The sequence below is a fragment of the Lotus japonicus genome, chromosome 2 (assembly GCF_012489685.1).
Source record: "Lotus japonicus ecotype B-129 chromosome 2, LjGifu_v1.2".
Taxonomy (NCBI): Eukaryota; Viridiplantae; Streptophyta; class Magnoliopsida; order Fabales; family Fabaceae; genus Lotus; species Lotus japonicus.
The window spans coordinates 41,886,264-41,911,707 of record NC_080042.1 but is presented as its reverse complement, the minus strand read 5'-3'; the positions used below and the strand labels follow the sequence as shown (position 1 = coordinate 41,911,707).

The 25,444-nt window shown below is 40.5% G+C and overlaps 2 long non-coding RNA genes across 4 annotated transcripts; one reads left to right on the top strand and one right to left on the bottom strand.

Moving 5' to 3' along the window:
- Positions 1-781: 781 nt before the first annotated feature.
- LOC130738012 (uncharacterized) lies at positions 782-16,081 on the bottom strand. 3 transcript variants are annotated; one of them, XR_009019099.1, is made up of 6 exons: positions 10,640-14,826; positions 9,948-10,541; positions 9,592-9,767; positions 9,301-9,385; positions 9,118-9,208; positions 782-8,507 (listed from the first exon to the last, which is right to left on the bottom strand). It is a non-coding gene; the product is annotated as an uncharacterized LOC130738012 (long non-coding RNA). The 3 variants fall into 3 exon arrangements; XR_009019098.1 differs by lacking the exons at positions 9,948-10,541; positions 10,640-14,826 and adding an exon at positions 15,458-16,081; XR_009019097.1 differs by lacking the exon at positions 9,948-10,541 and having other exon boundaries at positions 10,640-13,193.
- A 4,240-nt stretch (positions 16,082-20,321) lies between these two features.
- LOC130738011 (uncharacterized) lies at positions 20,322-21,680 on the top strand. Its single transcript, XR_009019096.1, has 2 exons — positions 20,322-21,133; positions 21,238-21,680. It is a non-coding gene; the product is annotated as an uncharacterized LOC130738011 (long non-coding RNA).
- The last annotated feature ends 3,764 nt before the right edge of the window (positions 21,681-25,444 follow it).

The window sequence follows — 25,444 nt, the reverse complement described above, 5'->3', positions numbered from 1 at the left end:
TCCATCTTAAACTGCTCATATTGTTGTATGAGAGCAAGAGCCTTGGTTTCCTTGACCTCTTCATTTCCTTCGTGCGTCATGACCAAGGAGTCAAAGATGGATTTAGCAGTTTCTTTGTCCGAGATCTTCTCATACTCAATATATGATATTGAGCTGAATAGCATGGACTTCGCCTTGTGATGATCCTTGAAACGCTTCTTCTGAGCGTCAGTCATTTCAGAACGAGGGATCTTCACTCCTGAAGCATCTACTGGATCAGTATAGCCTTCAATGACCATATCCCAGAGATTTGGGTCAGTGCCAAGGAAATAACATTCTATTCTATCTTTCCAGTACTCAAACTTTTCACCATCAAAGATTGGTGCTCTGAGTTGATTGTTGTTGTTGTTGTTGTCAGCGGAAGTATTGGCTTGGGCCATTGTTTGTTTTTCACACAAGGTTCTGGATCACTGAACACTGTTAGGTGTTAAAATCAGAACCGGAGCTCTGATGCCAATTGAAGGTGCGAAAAACACTAGAAAGGGGGGGGTTTGAATAGAGTTTTTGAATCTCGGGTATATTTTTAAGCTTTTTCAAAACTCAATGATAAAACTAAGTGCTGAATAATAGGAAGTAAAGCACACGAGTATTTTATCCTGGTTCACTTGAGATAAAAGCTCAAGCTAATCCAGTCCACCTGTGAAGGTGATTTCTTCCTTCTTCTGATGAAGGCAATCCACTAAAATCAATGAGTGTTACAACTGCACCCAACCTGCTAAGTGACTAACAATACACTGATTTTCTCACTAGTATCCTCTTAAGAAGCTGATCTACCGATCCTCTTAAGACTAGCTAAATACTGAATCAGCCTTGATTCAGTCCTCTCAAGATCCGACCAACCTTGGTCTCTTGATGAACTTTACAATATGATGTAAAAGGTTTCAGGTTTACAATGAGTGCTTCTAACAAGCGAATAGTAAACTCAGATGTTGAAGAACAGTGAAGAAATAATGCTAAGAGAATGGTTCGTATATGTTGAATATTTTCAGCAAAGTTTCTTGGCCTCTTTCTTCTTCCTTCAGCCTTTATATACTCCAAGACTTGTGATGTAGCCGTTGCTAGGGTTTTATCCGTTGGAGTGGCAATTCTGTAATATCAGACTGCTAGGCTGTACAAGGTAGGTGGCGGACAGACTGAGACTTGTACGACGTTGTATTGTGAAAGCGACCTGTCCTTTCACCAGTTGACTTGAGATGAAGGAGCTTCAGATGAACGTTGGTGAAGCTTCTGATCATCGTCAGATTGAAGCTTGGATTCTTCTGACCTTGCAACTTCTGCTACTGAACAAGTTCCTCAGAACTTCTGATCGTCAGAGCTAGAATAGCTTGGGTCTTCAGAACCAACTTCTTGCAGGTCTTCAGAACTTGAGTCTTCTGCTTCTGGACCGTTCCACTGGAACATCTGGTCTTCAGAACTTCTGACTTGAGTTCTTCAGAGCTTCTTGAGAGCTTCCATCTTCAGAGCTTCTGAAGTATTTGCCACTGTTCAGAACGAACATGATAGATTAAATAGCTCTCTTTTTAGTAACCCTTGGTTCTTCTTCTTCTGAACGAATAGGCTTGGGTCAGATTCAGAACCTGTTTGTCACAGCTTAAAAAGACAAACGTTAGGGTACCACAATTGTTCATCATCACAAACCTTAGTTGTAATCATCAAAACATAGAGATGCAACCACTGATCAAACCTTGATCTTACAACTTTTTGTGCCAGGATTTGGTGCTGGCGCTTGAGAGCCTGGCACTGGCGCTTGAGCGCCCGACACACTGAAAAACTCACTCATTTTGCCTATAAATAGGATTTTTGTCATTTCTCTTGGAACCTTTTGTCATTTTATCATATTTCAATAAGTTAGAAGAGAGGGTTTGGGTTCTAGAGCTTGAGGAGCTTCCTCCAAGTCCTATGATCCAGGTTTTGCCTTTCTTTTCTTGTATGGATTCCATAGCCATGCTTGGCTAAAAACCCCTTTGTTTTGGGTTCTTTGTAAGACTTTGGATGTTTTAGCTTTTAATTCCTTTCCTATTCATAATATTCTGAGTAAACCCTTGAATCTCACTTCTATGCTTAATCTTTCAAGCTTGAATGCATGCTTGCTTCTTACGTTTCTATAATCATAACGATAGTTTGTTATAGAATTGGGACTTGTTGTGAGATTACTCCTTCTATACTTGCTGCTAGGAATAGAGGAAGAGTTGGGGTTGGTTGGCCTGAATTGTATGCTTATTGCTTCTATCAAATGTTTAGGTTATCAAGGAATTGAACCTATCTTTTGGTTAGAAAGGGTTTTCTTTCTGAGGCATCGATAGCTGACTATCTAGGCTAGAACTTCAAGGAGAGACTCGGGATTTATTGGATAGGAAGGTTTGCTAAAACTGAATTAGTTGAACAAGAACCCAAGGCAATCTCATTTCTGAATTTCGATCACTTTACTACTTGTTCAATTATCTTTACATAATCAAAGAAACAACCAATCTTAAAAACTGAATTTTACTCGCTTTTTAACCTCGAACTTGACTCTTAAACTGAATTCACATTCCAATTCCCTGTGGTTCGATAAATTAAAACCCGGAGATATCTGTGCACTTGCAGATTGACCAACAGAATCCGGCAGCCCCTCGAAGTTCATCCATCAAATCATCTATTCTTGGCAACGGGTATCTGTTCTTGAATGTCGCCTTGTTGAGCTGTCGATAGTCCACACACAATCTTGACTTTCCATCTTTCTTCTTGACCAAAAGCACTGGCGCTCCCCACGGTGAGACACTTGGTCGAATAAATCCTTTCGCCGAAAGATCCTCCAACTAAGACTTCAACCCTGCTAGCACTGCAGGTGCCATACGGTAAGGTGCGATCGAAATCGGTCCGGTTCCGGGTACAATGTCGATCACAAACTCCACGTCGCATACTGGCGGTAGTCCAGGTACATCTCCAGGAAAAACATCAGCGAAATCTCGAACCACTGAATACCAGGCACATCTGAGTCTCTCCTACTCTCTAGATTCTGACGTCTCCAATTCGAAACTAAAGGCCCTAATATCCTACGTATAGTACCCATAAGGAATATCCCTAAGATCCTAGCTTCCTTATCGGTGCATCGGTAAAACAACTTCCTAGCCCAGCGTGCTATTCTAGACCTCGTATAACTTCTATAGTTAAATCACGAGCAACTTCGAATAAGGTCCTAGTAGGGATAATAATCATAAGGTCAAAGTTTAAGTAGTAAACGCAAACAATTAGAGCGAAAATCGCTCTGCAGACAATCAATTTTTTTTACTCTTTGCAGAGTCACACAACCTAGAGGCAGACGGAACAACACGCTCCCTCTTCGGCTCCACGAGCCTCGAGGACGACGCAACATCGGTAGGATCGACAGCAGTAGCAGGAAGTGGCGCGACAGGTGCCTCAGTATCAGCCTTGATCTCAGATGGATCCTCGTCGTAAGATGAAGATGAAGGTGGTGAAGGTGGTCTCCGGCCAGTGCCCGGTCCACAGTCCACGCTCATCAGTCCGGTCCTCCATGACCCTTTCCCGATACGTCGCCCGATGATCCACAGGATCAATCACCCAAGCGGTGGGGGCATGTCGGACAACAGCTCAACCTTATCCCCCCGAGGGAGAGACCATCGAAAACCAATCTGCCATCGACATCTAGCAGCAGGCCGACCGCCCAAACACAAACATGAAACCAAAGCCAAGGTGCTAGGGTCAACTCACGGAATAGAGTAAATATACAAACAACATGTGATTGGGGTATAGATATATATATGTTTATATATATTCCTAGCATGTTATTGGCTCTAACAATAATTCAATAGACAATAGCACACAATTCCAGTCAGGGTGCATGTATGCTTGCAATGTGTGTCAAATGATCCGGATAATTCAATTGGGATGGGCACTATCGAGTCAGTCCTAACACCGGCCTAGTGTTTAACCATTTCCGCTCGGGTGTCACTTACAAACCCATGCATAGTCGGATCAATTCTAACCCCTCTAGGTTGAACCATTTTGCCTGCTATGCCGAAGATACACTCTTGGTGTTCTTCGATGAAGGCCAATCTTTTGACTGTCTCAAACCTTCGTGAAGCCGACCGAGGCCGTCTCAACTTCACCGAAGTCCGATCCTCCGATCGTCTCAAGCCCCGAATGTATGCATGATGCAATATGGTTAGCCAAACATGGTATCGTCCTCACCATATAATGTTTAGCTACGACTCTTAATTCAATAGTACCCGAAGGTCAAAGTCGACTCTACGACTAGGCTGTAAGTAGCCGGAGTACGCATCGTACTCAGTGACGTATCTCTGGTCACTATGGTTCATCCTCGTGACGACCATCAAATCTCAGCAGCTCCAAAACTTGTCGACATTTCCCCGTCTTTCGCAATCATTTCTCCACTTGAGTTCCCTATGGTTTTATTCGTTAATAAAAATATTTAAAGTTGAATTAGTCAAGTTATGAGTTTCATTCTTGAAAACTAAGTTCCCTAATATCTCTAGTTCCAAATTCTAATCATTCCAAGTTTGCCAAAATCCCCCCAAATGTAATCCCCCGGGGAAAATCTAAGTGTTCCAATCGGCTTAATCTCAAACCTCAGGTTTGGACTTGCCTAGGGTTGTTCATTTAACCCGAAATAATACAAGTAGGACGTTCCATGATTCCATACTCCGTAGTCGCGACAAAGCGCACAGTTCAATAACAATGTCAATATAACAATAATTCAGTGCGGAAATCATAAGACGGAAACCAGTAAACGGCTGAAGCCTCTCAGAAAACGGAGACACACGTCTCATATAAGTTTACTCGGCCGAAGCCTCCAGAAAACATTTTCCAATTCAAAGCGATAAACAATATCCAAGCAATATTCAATATCAAACAATATTCAAGTCGAATTTATCGACGCCTACAATACAATAGCTAGTAAGTAAGTTGCCCTAACCTCGAGTTGCTCCAGCCTCGCGGGGTAGGTTTTCCTCACAATCTAGCTCAGTAATACCCAAAGTTCCCTCAACTGCTAGAGGATTATCAAATCCTTGAGAGCAGCATTCCAATTTATTGTGATAACACTGCTGCAATTTCACTCAGTAAGAATCCAATCTTACACTCAAGGGCTAAACACATTGAGGTGAAGTATCATTTTATTAGAGATTATGTTCAGAAGGGCATACTTCTTCTGAAGTTTATTGATACTGACCATCAATGGGCAGATATTTTCACAAAGCCCTTAGCAGAGGATAGATTTAAATTTATACTGAAAAATCTGAATATGGACTTTTGTCCAGTATGAAGATGGATCAGAACCTCTGACTATGATACTTCTTCATCAGAAGATGTCTAGTTCAGAAGGTAACTTAGTCAGAAGATAAGTACCCATTGGTGCTTACTCTGAGATGAGACAGTAAGCGTGTGTCAGTTACTTTGATACATCGTTCCTTGTGCCCGTGCTGACAATCTGTTGTATTGAGTGTTGATGTGCTTTATCTCCACCGTGTGATGTGTGTATTAACTGTTCATAATGATGTCCTTAATTTTCAACCGTTGATTTTACTTTTGCTTTTACAATCAACAACGGTTACTTTCTAAAACCACTACGCACACACGTTCTCCATCATTCACGTCTTTTCCTTCTCTCTCTTACTTACAAAACCCTCATTCTCTTCGATTCTCTCTCGCTTTCACTCATCTCTATTCTACCCAAACCTTCTACCTTCAACAATGGCAAATTCTGAAAGAGCTGACTCCAATGACCGATCTGATTCTGCCGATGGAAGAGTATTTCCCAGAATGGTTGTGGGTCTTCCAACAGGGCAAGTGGGTCCTGCTCTGCGTCCCAGATCGACTGAGGATGCTCAAGCACAAGTCCAAGACGCAGATGTTGTTCCCCTTTCTCAGAGAAGATGTGCAGTTACCTGCGTCTTCCCTCCAGAAGATCTCCAAGTTCTTGCTGAATGGAGATTCGACCTCGACAATATTGCTGACAACGGAGTTGATCTTCGTCCTGAAGCTCAAGCTCAAGGCTGGGAAGGATATTTCCAAAGACTCCATGGTCCAGTTTATGATAAACTCGTGAAGGAATTCTGGAAACACGCTGATTGCAATGAGCATCAAGTGGTGTCATTTGTTATAGGGAAGAGGATCATTATTTCTGAGAGGTCGTTTGCAAGGCTTCTGGGTGCAGAAACAAACAATGGCTACAGATTCCAGTTGCAGGAATCAAAGGTCAAACCAAAAACCAAAGAGGCAGTCAACATGACTCTCTACTCTACATGGAAGCCAGGGAAAAATGACTGCAAGACCAAGGATCTTCATCCTGATTTGAGAATCTAGCACATGATTCTGCTGAATTGCATAAATCAAAGGCCTAAGGGAAGCTCTCCAGATTACATCAACTTCACCCAGAAGGTGTTACTCTTCTTCATCAAGGAGCACCGCAAAGTCTGTCTGCCCTACTTTCTCTTCTCCTATCTGAAGGAGTGCATCAAGAAGTCAAGAACCACTGCTTCACCTAAGTCTGCAATCAAATACATACCATTTGGCAGACTGCTTTCTGATTTCTTCATTGAGAGCAAACTGATAAAGGATTTGCAAAAATTAGGATGCACTGAAGACTTGACAACATTTACTGGGGATGTCTTCACTCCTACTTCCATGAAGAGAATGGGCCTGATAGAAACAAAGACTGAGGTCAAAGTTGCTGATGCAACACCAAGAAGAAGAACCCATCTGAAGGACTACCCCCTCTGGTCCAAGGCTGATGACCCAGAGGCAATCAGAATCTACCTTGATGATTTGAGGCGACAAGGCTATGAGATTGATGTGGATGAATTCTTCAGGAATCTTCCAGATCCTCCTGACTTTGAGTCTCCTAGGAAAAGGAAGACTAAAAGAAAGCAAGTTGAAGCCTCTGAGGAGAATGATCCCTCTGATGGTGATGACAATGATGATGATGAACCACCGCCTCAGAAGAAGGCCAAGAAGGTCAGGATTGTGACTCGAGTCACTCATCTGCAACCAACTCAGGAGCCTGCTAGAACTGCACCTTCTACCAGAGTCACAAGATCTGCAGCTAGAGCTTCAAGTAAGTTTGTTGTTCTTTCAGATGATGATTTAAATTTGCTTGATGCAATTCATGATCAAACCAATCATGAACCCACTCCAATCAATCAACCAACCTCTCCTCCTTCACCCCCTAGAGCTTCATTCTTCCAACCTTCCATTGAGGAAGAACCTCTCTGGAAAATGCTCCAAGCAAACAAACCCTCTGCTTCCACCTCACCTATTATACTTCCATACAATCCAGAAACCTTTGAACCACAAGTTATTGAAACACAACACTAGTACAAAAAATAGATAAGGTAGCGGTTAAAATATAGCAAAGGTAGTGGTTCTAACCGCAGAAAAGCAAGGTGTAGCCTTTGAGTAAGTGCAACAGTAGCGGTTCATAACCGCTACCTTTAAACACTAAAGGCAGCGGTTGATATTTAAGGAACCGCTACCAATGCTGCACAAATGACTCCAGTGAACGTCAAACGTAGCAGTTGTAACCGCTGCCTTTTTTAAATATTTAACAACAAAGGCAGCGGTTCCAAACCGCTGCGTTAATTTTTTTTTTCTAAATGAACTGTATGCCTTTAGCATATTTTTGGTAGGGAACAACAAAATCTGAATGACTTGCTCTGTATTATAGCAAATTCAAACATGTTACAGACTCATTGCTAGAGCGACATAGTAATCATGACTCATGAGTTAGCAGCCAAAGAGGAAGAAGTTACATCAACACAAAATTAAAACTTATGGCAAAAGATTTTTTATTTATGAGAAAACCAATCAGAGGAAGAATCATATTTAGTTTATTTTTTAAAGGCTCTAAGTAGAAGGAACCCATTTCCCACCACCACTTATCAGGAATCAGAAAAGGAGAAAATTGGTTGAATAAATAGGTTATGAACTTATGGTTATGGCCACAGCTACTAAGTAAGCTGTAAAGATATTTTTATCTTAATTTCTAGGAAGGATAGGGCCATTCTGTCCAAATCAAAGTGTTCCCTATTTGTTTCCATTCACAACAGTGGAGTTTCACAAGTTCATTCTTATCAATTGTCATACACATAGTGCTATTACACACACACACTAACCTTGCATCATGCCAGAGCGTGCACAAAATTAATTGAAATAATAAAAAAAGTAAGAAACTAGTGTTTTATTTTACTTACATTGAGACAACTGACAACAAAATAAAAAATAATTACAGCATGAACTCCATACATCTTGCAAAGCAAGAATACGTGATCAGTTAGTATTAGTACCTTGGACTGTAGAAAACATAGAACATGCTTCTGGTGGATATAGCATTTGCCACAACAGATAGGATATGGGGATAACTGTTCTGATTACCAACAGTTGATTCAGGAAGACCATTTCTAGGCCCAACAGATCTTCTGATTCCCAATCTTAGTTCTCCATTTTCGCCCCTACAAATTAAAGACAGGCAATAAGCATTGAGGGTTTGAAAGGTATAAGAATGATAGATGATAGTCTTCTCTTTCTTAGAGACTGTGTAGTTGGAATTTCAAGTTTGATTAATCAATGGACATTCAAAGATTATTATTTCTCCTTTTTAGCGATTTCAAAGTTTGCAAGACATATATTCATGATTTTCATGTACAGGAAGCCATGGGTTTTGAGGTATGTTTTGTGTGTAGATATTTTCTTTTTCCTGGCTCTTTTTCACAGTTTGGTACTTAATGCTCACCAAGACAATTAGCTATTGAATATTAATAATACACCAAAAATTATTACTTTTTGTATAAAAAGACAAAATTAATAACATCTACTTTTGTTCGCCAATGGATGATTACTTTCTACTGGGACCTGATGCCTATTAAAATGTCCCAGTTCATCACACACATGCAACATGACTTTATCAGCTATAATGTTAAAAATATAGTTGAAGTGGTAAAGGCTGACATAGCTGAGGGGATAAAGATTCAATGGTCAGAAGAAAAAACAAATTTGCCACAGGAGTACCTAAGAATTTCTCCATGCACAAACTCACACTCACACATATAGATAGATACATACCTTAGAAAAGACACTGCATCACCAGAAACAAGATTATTTTGGCTTACAAAAATACTCCAGCCAGTAGTGAGTAGATGCCACCTTGGTTAACCTGACAAATCACCAGATTGATTATTTGTGCTAATTAGTCAACATATGAAGCTACACCTTGTATAGTTGTTAACTTTCCCTTAATCACATTACCTCTATAAATATGACAAAATTTCCACTCCACACCATGCAGGTCTTTCGCAACAAGCTCTTGAGAGGGTCTCTGCTGCTTATAATCCTGTAAATTTCAGGGAAACTACACAATCAAACTTTAGAATTGATATGTGCTTATTTGGAAATCTTTCTACAGTTGGTTCTTAAGCCCGAATAAATTCTGGATAGAAGTTTTCATGAGTAGCTTCTGGATTTCAGAATTGATTGTGAGAGAAGAAAATTAATACAAACATGCTATATGTTCAGAAAGACAAGTGAAAGATGTCACACCAAAGGAGGAAGACAGTCCTCAGCAGCTCTACGAGGAACAGAAAATCCCCTGTGAGTGATGGTATCAGAGGTAGTAAGTGTTTTGCAGAACATGTGAGAAGTTGATTTTGAAGGCGACCCTTCTCATATGCGCCCAATTCCTCAAGCTCATTGCCCTCAAAATTCTTCCCTACAGACTGAAAACAAAGTCTATTCAGAGTTGCTTCATGGGATGTTTCAAAGAAACAATTGGTGCATTAAATTTAACATTTTAAAGGAAAAATGAACTTCCATTGCTGTCATTTCATCCATTTAGTCCTATTAGAGGAATTATCAATTAGCACATTGTATAACAAAATAAGAGATACAGGGCATACATGAATATAAGTATTTTCTTCTTGGAAAGGCGCTTACAGTTTCTGCATAATGTGAACCTATGACAAAATATCACTATCATTATATAATCCTAAAAGAGCTCGTGCATTTTTTCATTAAATAGACAATTTGCATCTAATATCAGAACCGATCCTATCCACCCATTACAAAATCCATGAAAACCATTTGGAGAAGTCTAGATTCATACTAATAATCTATTTTCTTTCAGTAACGGGAAGATAAACACCTACGGCTGCCAAGCAGACATTGTCCGCACACTAGTATCATTATATCATACTAGTGTTTTATTAGTTTTTTTTTTGGAAACAAAAGCTTAATTGCATAAGACATGAGCTGAAAAGCTCAAGAGCAGTACGGGCAAAGCCAAGGGGGACCAACACAAAGTGAAGACCGCCAAGGCCAGAGAAGAAAAGGAACAAAACAGAAAGATAAAGAAACACAGTGCACAAAACAGAAAATAGAAACAAGGGAAAAACACAACCAAATCAATAACGTGTAGAGGCAGTGACACAGCAAGGAAAATGCAGGGTCGCAGAAACAATGCAGCCAAGATAAGCAACCGGCAATCTCAGCAACTGTAGGCCATCTAAGAGGTGAGAATAGCCGAACAAAACACAATGCAGAGGAGCACTAAAATTGGCTGGGGTAACAACATCAAAGACAGAGAACCAACCTCAACACAAAATAGCTCCAGTTAATACGAGCCACACTCCTTTTTGTGGTATAGTGATAGACCCCACTGGTTGACATGGGTAAGTAAGTAAAAGTGGTAAGAAAGAATGCAACCAAGAGGAAACAACTCAGCACATTCCTTTCTAGTAGTTTCCAGCAGCCAGAGAAGAAGCAGTAGAAGAAGAACAAGAGCATAACCAGTAACAATGGAGTGGAAGTGGAAGACGAAGAAGCAACCTCAACCTCGGTTGCAGCGCTTGAACGCCAAGAGGAACATCGATTACGAGCCCCCAACCCCAACCCCTCCTTCTTCAACTTCTTCCTCTCCTCCCTTCCACTCCCTCCTCGACCCAACCAACCTCCGTGTCATGGGCATCGACAGCGAATTTGACCGCATCTTTCACCGCTGATTGGGAAGGTCGAAAGTGTCGCTCTGCTGATTCCAATCCCAATCGCAATGTTCCTGTTACAATTCTTCCAGTTTCGCCTAAATTGGAAACCCCTGACCTAAAAAATGGGAATTTTGGAGATGGGGTTTGTGGAATCAAGGGTTTTAGGCCTTACAACTGCTATTGGTGCTGGTGTTGTTCGTTCTCCGTCTTCTTCTGGTGAGCATGATGGCAGAGGAGTTGTGGGTCGGCTCAGAAATGGGGAAAGGAGACAGTTAGGGCGCGAGATGGCAAAAGGATCGATGCAATGACGGCACAGCAAGGTGTGGAGTAGGGCGGGAAGAATCTATGCGTGCACAATCTATTAGTGGAGAAAGTGAGAAACCCAGCTTTTTTTAATTTTTAATTTTAAAATGCTAAAGTAGCAAATTCTAAGGTAGCAGTTCTTTTTTACCCGTTGCCAAAGCCCTCCTTCCCTGTTTTGTTATTTAGCCCACTACCAATGCTTGCTTAAAGGTTGCAGTAGTTTTTTTAACCACTACCTTAGCCCCTTCACACCAATTTTCAAAAAAAAAAAGGTGATAAGGTAGTGGTTCTTTTAAAACTGCTACTTTTGAGCCGCTACTTAATCCTTTTTGTGGTATAGTGCAAGCCTCTGATAAAACCACCTCTGAACCACATACACATACTCACTCTGAACGTGAAATTCTCTCTCCTGGTCCCTCTGTTTCTTTTCCAACCAATGTTTCTTTCGCCTCTCCCTCAAATGAATCTGAAGCCAATCGGAAATTCTTTCAAATTGCAAGAGAAATGATTTCAGAAATTCCTCCAAATTTCATTACTGTTCCCAGTCCAAACCGCTACCCTGGACCAAGGCCAGAACCTCTGGTTGCTCCGGATTTCCCAATCCAAGGGGTCCCTCTCTCCTCAATGCCTCCTCCACCTCCTCTTCCTCATTCTCCTCTTCCAGAGAATGTTGAATCAGTGTCAAACCATTCCTCAGACAAATCACAAAACCCTGAGACTGAAACCTCTCATCAAAACCCTGAGGCCAACATATCTACATATCAGACTCTGCAGATTGGCTCTCCCTCTGAGGTAGAAAGAGGCAATCAATCTTCATCACCTGAACCAAACCTCTCCCTTGTTCCCTACACCTACTCTGGACCAACCACCCTCCTTGATTGCATCAACTCAATTAATCATGAAGTGTGACACCCCCTTCCCCCTTCCTGAGTAACGTCAACTCAGAGAGTGGAAAGAAGACGTCACGATTTTTTTTTTTGACTATTAACTCTCTTGACTAACTTCCTTAAGTACATCAAACTTTCAAATCTCAACTCAACTTGTTCTCAGGATTAAGGCGGAATATCATAATCCCTTTTTAAACTTCAAATCAAAGTAGACAACGTCTATGCCTAAACAACCTGAAACCTAATTCTACATCCTTACACTTAACTTTGCTTCTTCACTAGGTCCTATCCTCCTAACCACCGACAGCTACCATGGCTTAATAGCTTCGGCAAACAGCAACCAACTCGATCTAAGCCCATCTCAATCCTTTACCTGAAAATGTTAACCACTGGAGGGAGTGAGCTACCAACAATATAAGAACATGAATGTGTTAGTAGCACCGACTCGAGTCACATGCCGGTCGACCAAACACAATTCATATTCTAGATATATCAATATTATTATATCATAATATCATCACAAACCAATCATCAAACACATACAATATGATGCAGCGTGAGAGTTTACCACCTTATTACCCCTTCCTTCAGTCAGACTTCTCCCTCGTTGATCATGGGAGAAGAGGGTTCCTCGCCTGACCTTTTTAAATTATTTAGGTTGTATATGTGTGTTTTAAGGCCCGAAGCTTTTAGCTTCACAATCTTCGGAAGGTCGTCCCGGGAACATGGACACTCCTTACAGTCCACTCTTTACCGGACAATGAACGCTCAGTAGCTTTTCCGACAGAAATACACGACTCAACTCTTTGCCTTAAACTTCTTGCCAGCCCGACCTCAGGGATCCACGTCGTAACCGACAATAGAGGTGTACCGCAGTGTAAGTCCCGGGCCTATTCATCTCTGAACAAGGCCACCTTTGGCGTCTCTGTATTCCCACTCTCTCTAGTGGTAGTGACAGTACCTTCCTACTCCTTATTGTTTCTTGTGTTTTCATATGCCATACATACGCCCCCTTATTTCTTCTATATCATTCAAGGATATTCATAACTAAGATGAATTCCACAAGGCACACCTTTTGGTGCTAGTCCCCGACTTTATTGTGGCTCATGATGCGTCCCATTCAACATCATGTCCCACTCACGCCGACAACTAGTCCCTGGTACGTGGTAACTTGAGCACTATCCTCGGGGGTCCATCTATGCATTCACTTTTACCTTTATTGAAACCTTTTTGAACCAAACGATAACCAAAAGGAGTAAACCTAATCTTCAGGGTTTTATCAAATCTACCTAACATTTCAAATGAGAATCTCCTGAAGATGACGACTACTATTTCAAAAGAAACCTTTTTGGATTGCATAGGCGTCCATTCTTGTGAGCTCAAACTATAATAATTTCCTCGGCTCAAGTTATCACTATGCCACACTCTTTCAATGTCCAAGCCAAAGGCTTTATCACCTAAAGTACCACTATATCCCATAGTGTACTTATAATCCCTTTCTAAACAGTGCAACATTACAATCATGCACATCCATTCCAAACAAGTCAGACATCTGTTCATCACAATCAGCATTATCATATGGCATATTAGACATACATTCAATAAGCATGTTATTCAAACAATCATTCATTCAAGTCATGCATATATCAGACAATCAATTCAATCAACACATAATCCAACCAAACACATAACCAAAGTATGCACTAAAGCCACACTCAAGCCCTTATAATGAAGGTAAACTCAGTCCTCCGCTGACCTGGATATCCAATGCATTTTAAACATAAGTTAGGAGATTCCTCGTCCTGGCGTCATTTCCTTCATGATACCTAGTGACGATCTCTTTGATTAAGTTCTCGCACAATCATTCATTCTGCAACGATTTATGATGTTATAGCGCTACTCCTAGAGTGTCTATAGGTTACTTGATTTATGTCTTGCTCCTACTTGTTCTATATGCATATGCACTTATTAAGTGATTTCTCATTAATCATCTACTTTAGTTGATTATTCTAAGGTTCCTTTAACTACTTCACATAGATACCTTATTAAGTCCACTTATTATTCTTAGTCATCTAAGTTGAATTATGTTCTTAAAGACTTTAGCAAACTTCTAATTAGCATAGTTAACTACACTTAGGTTAACTAGTTATTATATCCTAGTTCATTTGTCTTGTACTAAACTATTTTATCTCTATTACTGATTATGGCTTACTTAAGTTACCGTTTCCCTAATTACTTTCTTACTTACTTCATTATTTAACCACAACTTCACTAATTCTTAGCTTAACCAATTAATCCCACAATAACATTAGTCATTCACCTTATTTAATCACCTTAACTAATTCATTACTTAATTCCTTTTCTACTATCATCTAATCTAATTTAGTCCTTACATTATTAGGTTTTACCAGCAATTATCATCAGTTAACTTAATTAAGTCTAATCAACCACAATTAGCTATATTAGTCCTAATTAATCAAGATTAACTACACTTAACATTAGTCATTTTCCTTAATTAATCCTCTAATGATCCTAATTAAGCATGTTACTAATCTCAACTTAATTATTTTCTACCAAACCTCATATTAATCTAGTTTAGCCTCACCTAATCATGTTCTATTATACTAATTACTACCATTAACTTAATTAAGTCTAATTAGTCACTAATTAACCATATTAACCCTAACAAGTTATGAACAGCAACAATTAACACTTTTCTTTTTCATTATAAATCTGGTTATGGTCTTAGTAACATTATAACTATTCTAATCTATTAACTAACAATTTTCTCAATTAATATACCATTACTAGTGTTTCTTATGACTTAAGAATGCAATTTCATGACAAAACCTTAGGCCTAATTTATTCTTTCCTACTTTCAGACTTATATTACTATCATTCAACAAGTCTATAGTGAGGTTGATGTCAGAACCGTGTAGATCATCATCCTTGTGATGAACACCATGAACATCAAGGAAGTGAAAATCAATTTTTCCTTCCCCTGACTCCTAACTCCATTTCTGTACCCAGAAGGCTTATAAAGCTACCCAAGAATGATTCTAATAGTTCAGAACCGAGCTTATGCTGTCCTAGTGCCTTAGAATTGTCAAAATGTGCAGGTTTGAACTTTACTTTATCCAATTCGAAATTAGCTTACCCAGTGCCTAAAACTATGCTTTCCATGTCCTAAATGGTAAAATAGAGCTTAAAAATACGTCGGGGAAGGTCAGAACGAACCAGAATGGAGTTTCACGATTTTTCCGGCGAAAAGGCTCGCCGGAGAAGGTGACCGGAGCTGTTTTTCTCTGATTTTGAGGAATAAAATGGAAGTTTCAGATGCGTCTCGTTTCCAGGAAGAGAATGGTGGTGGTTTCGTGGCGTGGTTCGATCGGAGGAGGAAGAAAAGAGCATTTACAGGTCGCTAACCCTCGCCGGAATCTTGGCAGGTTCGCCGGAGGAATCGCAGCTTCTTGTTCTTCGCGATTTCTTGACCAAAACTTCTCAAATTTAGCCCAGAATCAAACTATGATCTTCCAGAAACAGAATGGGACAGGTTTGGAGTGATTTGGATGAGAGGAAAGGGAGATTCGAAGATTTGAAGTTTGGAGCTTGAATCTTGAGCTAGAGAGGGGCTGAGAGCTTCTCATTGATTCTCTCTTGCTTCTGAGCTTAAGTTTAATGTCCTAGGACCCCTGGAGCTTCAGAATTTACGAATATATAGGGCTGGAGTGATTAGGGAAGAAATCATGGTTATTTCCTTAAGCATGTTGCTTCACCAATGGAGTTACATGCAAGATCATTAGCATTAAGTTCTTGGGAATGGTGAATTCAAGTGGTGGAGAGGTGATATGCGTGGCACAAGCTTCAGAAGAGAATTTTAAATGATTTTCATGATGTATGGTCATGCACTTTGCATCATGATGCATGGATGTGGTGATGTCATCTTTTGTTGGTTTGTGAAAGTAATGATGAGGAGAATTAAATGCATGTTCAGAATTTTATGGTGAGAAAGAGGGGCTGGGCGTGTGGCATAAGGCTTGGAGAAGGCTTGAATGAGTATTTTGGGGTATTAGACTACACACATGTGATACCAAGTCCCAAGAGTGTACAAATGAGGTTGGATGGTGATGTCATGGTCTTTTGGCCTTATTTGCATGTCAAAATGGTAATTAAATAGATGGTCACATGCATTGAGGAAGTTTGAATAAATATGCTATTGAAATGTGGTGGAAGTGATGATGGGTTATCACTTAAGTAGTAACATTTTTTGCCATATGTGTTCTCCATTGGGTTATAAGGTAGAATGAGTCTATAATAGTGAATTTGGAAGGGAAAGATTCGTGCATGGGCTGCACTTAGTGAGAAGTCAAGGTAAAAGTCTATATAGGCGCTAGTTTTGACGATATAGAATTTCGCTCGCTCGATCGACACCAAAATTTCCATGAGGATACCATATCGTAGTAGGGATTATTTTAAGATCGATGAGGTAGTTAGGGAGGATATTGGATCACTTAAAATCAATTTAAGCGATCAAAGAACAAGGTACTTCATTGATATCGAGTCCTATAACTATCGGTTTGGCTTGTCCGCTCGTCGATTACCTAAGTACGCACTTGTCGTGCATATTTTCTAAGTAGGTTAAAGTGAGGGATGCTACACTCTGTCCCCCTGAAATAAAATCTTGTCCTCGAGATTCCATTCTGAGGTTGAGAGCAACGGAGAGGGCATGACTAGCTCACATTGTCCTCGGATCTTACACTTAGACTAAGTTCAAGATCTCTAACCTAATTGTTAGAAGTTCTATACTCTTCCTTGCAATACCTTCCTTCTTACTTACGCTTCCACTGCGAACTCTAGTACTTTAGTCCTACAATTTCCTCCCCACGACTTTCCCAAAGTTGGGTGGTTCTTCTACGCCTTATTCTCTACTCCAAGTGGCATGAGGCTGCCCTCAATCCTTCCTACATTCTATCCTTCTATTCCAAGGTTCCAGTTCTGGTCGGTACATATCTCTAATCTTAGTCTAAAGGCTTTCCAATCTGTTCCAGGTCTCTAGGGTCCTCTCTAGGGTAGGTTAATCATCCGGGTTGTCGTCTGTGACTTTGTCGAAGAGTCACTAGAAGCGCTTAACGAATCATGTTCTTGGGATTTTAGAGACAAGAACATCATAAGGATGAGATAATGGTTAAATTGAGTTAGATCATGAGACTTGGATTCAAAATAGCACGATTAAGATTAAGGACATCGTCATTCATCCTTAACGGGGAATTCTTGAGATATCAAGCTTACATAAGCACGAGTAGACAAAAGAGTAAGAGGTACACCTAAAACATACTATGGTTCAAAAACTACTTTTGAAGATCTTTGGGGTCATAAGCTAGATGGCTTAAACCTCTTGGATTTCCCTCATCATCTATAAAGCCTAACATCCAATTTATGAACCTTCCCAATCGATAAGTAAGATATATGACCGTAGACATGCCGAGAAAAATGCCAAGGCGTTCCAACTTATACTCCATGTCGACATCATAGAGCATCTTGAGGAAAACCATTGCAAGTATGAGAATTATATAGGTGCGCCGGCGATTTATCCACATGGGAAGACGCCTATTTCCCCTTCGCTCTTCTTCTCTTTGAACTTCTTCAATCTCCCGTTGGGGTTCAGCAATTCGCTCAAAAGGTGAACTCATGATGACTCTCTCTACTTCAAAATTTTAGGCTCGAACTATCTAAATCACTCTCGCTTCCTACTTGCCTCACTTGTGATATTCCTACTAAGACTCTACGCCCATTTATACTCAAAATCCACTAAGAATGCTTGATGGTTGTAAGGCCCTAAATTCATTTTGTATCGTTTTTGAGAAAAATTGAATAAAAATGAGGTTTTTGGCCAAGTTTGTAAATTGACAGATTATAGCTGTCAACTTGTGTGGATTTTTAGAGGGTCTTAACGACCTCGGTTGGGAAAACTTCCTTCATGAGAGTTGTAGCCCTTTAAGTTAAGAAAATTCTCGAAGTTGAAACAGGTCATTCCGACCTCCATAGCTCGAGATATTCGCGTTTAAGCGACGGTGGTTCCGGCTGTACAGTACCAGCGAGTAAATTAGTTTGTTTTCTTCTAATTCCGAATTTGATTATGAAATTACTTAAGAGGGCTTAAGTTTTTAATTAGATTCAGGTCTGATTAAGTGCTTAAGTTATTGGGTCAAGGGTTTGACATGGAGCGGGCTCAAGAGAAAAGAAAAGAAACCCAAGCCCATGAAGAGGGGGAGCCCGTGGTTGTATTAGGGTCTTGAAGGGGGGAAAAGTTTCTTTTCCATTCAGTTCTGAAACAGAAACCCTTGCACTCCTTACGTAAAGAAAACAGAATAGAAAAGAGTGAGAGGACCGCCCCTTGCACCCTTAGCCGCCGCCGACCAAGCCACCACCGCCGGAACACCTTGCGCGCGCGAGAGAGAGCTTGCGAGAGGGAGAGAGAAATCGTGAGGGAGAAGGAAGGTGAAGGGGACTTGGACAGCAAGAGATTGTTCTTCCAAACTTCATTCTCTTCTCTTTTCAGATCAAGAATCAAGGTAAGGGCTGGTTCTAGGAATGGGTAGGTTCTTTAGGGAATATGCCATGAATTGCCATGAGAAACAACTTGAGTTTTGGACTGTTTTTGCATGATTTCCTGTACATGCTTGCTTGCTGGAATTTTTCTCTTGAAAAGCCATGAATATGATCCTCAAACTTTGTTTATGATCTGAATCTATGATTTTATGCGAGTTGCCATGGTATTTGTTAAGTTTTGTGCTATTTTGCACTTGTTATAACATGATCCTTGCTAAATGTTTGGTTCTGAAATTTTGAGTGAATATTTGGGTTGTTGGGGCTGTACCAAGATTGCCATGATCAAAGGGGAAGGAAGGAAAATTATTTTTGAAAACCATAGAGCCATGGGAGTTTCGCTGCCAGTTTCCTGTACTGGACAGCGGACTTCAGAGCCCATTTTCATCTATTTCTGGTCGTCAAATGCAAAAGTGATTAAAATGAAAGTTGTAGATTTTTGAAATAGCGTTCCAGACATATAAAAATCATAAATTTTGGTTTAGTAATGAGGTCTAGAGGTTGTTTAAGTAACTGTCACACCTGCTCTTTTTCCTGTTCCGGACAGTTAGCTTTAAGGCCTAATATCACCTAATTCTGGGACTCAAATGAACAAGTGTGTAGCTAGAGAGTTGTAGATATTTAAAATAGCTTTCCAGAAAGGTATCATACGTGATTTTTGGTTGAAAGATGCATTCTGTGGCTCTGTTTTTGTGAACGTTGTTTCTACTGTCCAAAAAGCTAAGTTGCGAAAATGTGTTGTTTTCCATGCATAAGCCTTATGTTACCTTATTTGATAATTTATGCCATGATGTTCCATGCGTAAGTGTAAGTTCATGCTATGCCTTACGTGAATTGTGATATTATTGGAAATTGTTCAAAGGGTCGCTCATCTAGCTGTAATTCCCGATGTGTCTGTAATCGTTTAATTGTTGTATTTATGAGATGTTGATGTAAGACTCTAGGTTGACTTTAGAGACTTAAACTAAGAGAAACGTGTAATTAACTCGCTTGCAAGTAAATGTGAATAATATGGGCATAGGTCTAGTGTAGACTATAGTCCATGAGAATGATGGGCTTGCACGCGAGGGAAAATTGTGGATTGACTGTTGGTCTCCATGTGAAAAGGTTGACTGCGGTCACCTAGAGATTTTGTGGATCATTGCGGCTCCACATGTTTGGTTGACTGCGGTCACCATGAGATTTTTGTGAAGTATTGCAGCTTCACGTGATTGTACATCTGCGGATGTAAGTGATTGGTCAAGGTGTAAGACCCTAAAATAAATAATTAGATTATTGATTTATTTTCGACGTATTAATTATTTTTGTGTGTACTATTCTATTTTAATCTTAGGAATTTCCACTCTTTAATTATCTCTTTCTTTATTGAAGAGATGACCTGCTCTAACAGATCACCTTTCCTAATTCCCTATGATAGCCTATCATAAAAGAATATCCTTTACTATTCTCTCATCCTCATTACACATTCAAATTTCTGATAACCTTCTCCCCACCCCACCAATCAGAATTGAATTTACACTCTCTTCCCTCACTCACTCCCAACCGTCCTCATTCTTTCTCTCTCTCTTTAATTAGTCAAATTTTGTTTCTTCTCCACTACTCTTCCTCTCTCCTACGCGGGTCCCACTCCTACCAATCAGATATTATTTTCTTTTCTTTCTCTCCCTTCATCCACTCCCTCAACCGCTCTCTCTCTCTTCCACCCTCCTCATTCACGTTTCTTTTTCTTCCTTCCCACTACAGCTTCTTCTCTTTTTCCTCTGCAACTCACCCACAACACCTTCTTCTTCTTCAATTTATTTTTGTTGCAAAACCCATCACCATCACCTTCTCTTCTCTTCACCACAGCCCCAGTTACTCCTTCTCCTCCCTTAAGCTGAGCATCAGCACCATGTCCTTCTTCTCCTTCCATGTGCAAACCACCATGGCATCACCCAAGCTAGCCACCACCGCCAGCAGCCACGGTGACGCCGCCACCTCCTTCAGCTGCGAGCACCACCACGTCCTCACCACCATCACGTGACCATGAACGAGCCACCTTGGTCACCACCACAAAACCCTAGCCGCCACCTTTTTCCTCCGATCTCCGGCGACCCATTAAGTTTTTGGAGAAACAAACACCACCAATGAACTCCCCTCATCATCCGCAACAAAACCCCTCCATCGATTCGATGATCGGCCACCGTGACTCCGGCGACCGCCGTCGCCGCCGTCTTCTCCGGCAAGCTTTGTTCTGAGAAAGGAGGCCAATTTCTTGAAGCTCTCAACCTCCTCTTCCTGAATCTAAGGCTCAATCATCTTTAAGAGGTGATTATTCTTATCTATTTCAAATTTCCCTTTTCAAAACCCTAGCTTTTCTCTTGTTCATATCCTGAGTTCCATTCTCTGAGTTATGTGCCTTTATCATTCAGTTTCAATGGCTACTGGAGGAAGGGGAGAGCCCGACCAGACCAGACCAGAGGAAGAAGTGAAGCTCAGTCCCATGACCATGAGACTTGAGGTAGAAGGAGAAAGAATTGAACACTGTGTTTAGAAATTATATGTTAATTGAAAAGATAAGATTATTGGTTGTATGGTTTTTGTCAATTGTTAGTCTAGGGTTAATATATTTTTCTGATTTGGAAAATAGAAATTGGATTTTAGTTTTACAAAATGTATCATGGTGCTGCTGTATTTCTTTTATATATAGGAAGCCTTGTACTTTAGCCCTTTGTGAATTGAAGTACAAAGGTTAGGTTTTCAGAATGAAAACTTAGTAGGATTTACGAACTCTTGAACTCGTTCTTAAGCTGTGTTAACAAATGAATTTGAAGAAGTTTTCTTCATAAGAATTGTAGATCTTTTTGTTAGAAAACGTTTGCCGCTGGTTTCATGTCGTTCCGACTCGTGTAGCTCAAGTTATGCGTATTTTAGTGAGCACGGGTTAAGCTGTCCCGTTTCTCACGAACTGCTGTTAGTATTCTATTTTTCCTGAATTTTGTACTTCGAATTTAGACTTGAAAATTTATAGGGATTTACAAAACCTGTAGACGAAACCATGATAAAAATATTAGATTTTTCGGAGTGCATTTGACATATTTAAAAATTAGCTAAAGTCGCTGTACAGTTTATAATTGTTTGACAAAATTAGTTATTTCAAGTGCAAAGAGTTACTTTGGAAAATAGATGAGAAAATCTTTTATTTTAAAATTATATTACAATGCTTGAATAACTTGTGGATTTTCTAAGTGTTAGAAATTGTATGAAAATAATTTTAGGGCCTAAAACACAATATGCTTAGAAGTTTTGGGTTAAACTTGAGTTTTAAAAGTCTTGGGGTTTGTAACACCCCGATTTCGGTGGCGTCACTTTAGTAACCAAAATAAACTTAATGCGGAAAAACGTTAATATTTTTTTTTTTTTTATAATAATAACTAAGAAAAGGCGGAATTAAATAAAACCCAACAATAACAAAAATCAGAACTAATATACAATATATAAACAGCCCCCGCTGTAGTAGCAACCTCGTCACGAGTAACCTCCAGTGACGGAAAGAAAAGTGCAACGCCCGTAGGCAATATATACAAACCAAATGAAAAGGTGAAGTGCCCGCAACACTATCCCTCAAAACTGAGAATCAGCTGACCCAATGGTCTGAAAATAAGACTTCTTTAGTCCAACCAACTCTCTGTGATTCCCGTAAGGAAACCACACAAAAAGCTATAGGCGGATCTATCCTGTCCCCTAAGTAACAAATGAAGCAAGACTGTCAGAGCTAAAACTCTACTCCTACACTAATCCTAACTCGAGGAGCTCATACCAACACTCAAAACTATGTGCTAGCATGATCGTCGTCTGAATCAGAATCCAGAACGACCAAGTCTACTAACCCTATCCGTCCTCCCCTCGCAACCGCAGTGCGCTCCGATGCTGGACTCACGGGCTTAGGGCCCGAACCCTGATCATCGATGATCGCAACGGTGGGTGCACTAGACCCTGCCGAAGGCACTCCCACTGGAATCTCCTCTGAGGGATCCTCCTCGTCTGAAGACAGTGGTGGTGGTGGTGGTCCTCCAAGTCCTGGTCCACAGTGAACGCCCGGTGGCAAGTTGAAGTTGATAGAGCATCGCCTCAACACTCCTGACCTCAGAAGTCCTCCGCTATCCACGTGATCCTCCATGATGCGCCTCGAATACGTCGCTCGATGGCTCGCGGGGTCAACCACCCACGACCCTGGGTCGTCCTGATCGATCATCTCATACCTAATCCCCCCGAAGGGTGGACCATGGTGAACCAATCCGCAATTTTCATCTGACAAAAGGCGTTGTCCGCCAAAACACACACAGAAGACGCGAGGGTCAACTCTAAAGAACTATGTAGATAATAAACCCAATAGGTACAAATAATAAATAGCCACTTAGGCTTATAGCTAGGGATAACATCCTAGGGTTGCATATTCCATAATGTACATAACAGCAATAATAACAATTAACATGTTCCAAATAGGATTAACAAATAACAATCACATTCGACAACTAAATTTGTATGCATGTTGCATGATATGATATGCAGGTTAACCCAGTCAACCAATATGCATTCCGGAACGGATGGACATCATCGGATCAGCCCTAACACCAGCCACAGTGGGACCATTTCGGCCCGTGATGCCTCTTACTCCAACATCATCATGTAGTCAGATCAGCATAAAACCCGAAGGCCTTCCATTTCGGTCTGCTACTAAGAGTCACCTAGCAGCGCTCTTACGCGGAAATCCTGGTCTTATAACCAATTTTGGAATCCGCCGTGGTCCGGTATCTCGCCGTGTTTAAACCACTTAATGAGTGCATGCAATGCAGTGATTAGCCAAACAACGTCTCCGACCTCACTCGACACGTCGCCACGTGTTCTAGCTAAATTAATGTCTCTAAAAGTTTACCCTAAGGTAAAGTCGATTCTGCGACAAAATACAATAATCATAAAATGAGTGCAACCACTCACGATGACTCTTCGGGTCATCAATGCTCTCACGAAGTCTCACGCTTCAGTGAAGTTTCATGCTCTCACAAGGTCTCACGCCTCAGTGGAGTTCCATGCTTTCCACAAGGTCTCACGCCTCAGTGGAGTATCCCGCATTCACAAGGTCTCACGCCTCAGTGAAGCTTCTCGGCTCATCCCTTGGATGGCTAACAAACTGCTCAACGAGCGAAGGAGTACCAACATACTCAGAACTTACCAAACTCCTCAACACTTGGATCCGACGACACTCCTCGTTTTTCCAAAACTATGATTTGACTTCCAATGCCTTCCTTCGAGGTTGTTATCATTACTTAAAGATTTTGAGGTTATTTAAGGTCTTATGAATTTTCTTTATAAAATAGATTCCATTTTGTCTTATCGCAAGTCTTATACATTTTCAGGATCTCCCAATCCCAAGTCGCTTCCAGAGGATGTCTCGATCCACTAAACAAAATTAAGGTCCGAACCTCGTTCGTCCTATCAAACTTTCTCAAAACTCTCAAAATAAAATCGGCATGACCTGCCCGCTATTCTCACCATTCAGAATCTCAGATTCCAGTACAGAGCATATTTAAATCATCACAATCAACAACATGTCATATATCAATAAATCGCATCATAAACACTTAGCACTTAGCATATAAAGCATGCACCACACATCCTAGATTACCCACATAGCACATAGCATGTAAGACAATCTCAAAAACATTCAGTAGATGAATCATCTACATTGTCAGCCGAAGCCTCAGAAAACATTTTCCAATCACACACAATTCCAGTGCATAAACAGTAAACAATGTCGAAACATCGACCCTAAGCATTAACTAGAGATTCAGTGAGAAGCCCTCACCTGAAAGTTCTCCAGAATGATCAACTAGTGCTTCCTCGCTCTCAAAGTGTTGGTCCTCGGGGAAATCCTCAAAAGCACCTTTACAATAAAATCACAGAATACTATAAGAATCTATCGAAAACTAAGCTATCGATACTTACTAAGGTTACTCGAAGTAATCTATACTCTAAGGTACGATAATCTAGCGCGAAAGACAAGTTTTCGGAAAAGGAAATTTTCCTCCTCCTCCCCTATAGGGCTCGGCCACTTTTGGTAATTGTGGGGCTCGATTTTTCTTCGATCAAACTTGGTTCCTATGCTATCATTAGCCGTAACTAAGGGTATTCTGAACTCGGAAAAATTATCGGATCAAAAACTGTCGCAGGGGTATTTTGGTCATGATTTTTAACTTAGGATTTTTCAAAACTGAAATCCCAAAAATAAAATTTTGCAGGGACGTCACCAACGACGTTTATGACAACTAATCCTACTAGCACTAAGCTAAGGCGATAGTTTTCAGCCTAAAGGTTGAAGCTTTACTCCAAAAACTCCAAAAATGGGTATTTTAGACTCAAATTGATTCCGACGGAATTCCGGCGACATAACGGAAAATCTAATCCGGCAGAAGTGATCTTGGGCGCATAAGGAAGAGGTTTAGAATCAGAAATGAAAGATTCAGGATAGTTTTGCAAAAACCCATAAACTATCCACTCAGAAAACTCTACAGAAAAGCTATGGAAAAAGCGATCGGAGGTAAGGATTAGCGACTATACCTCGAAGCCTTGAAGTAGCAA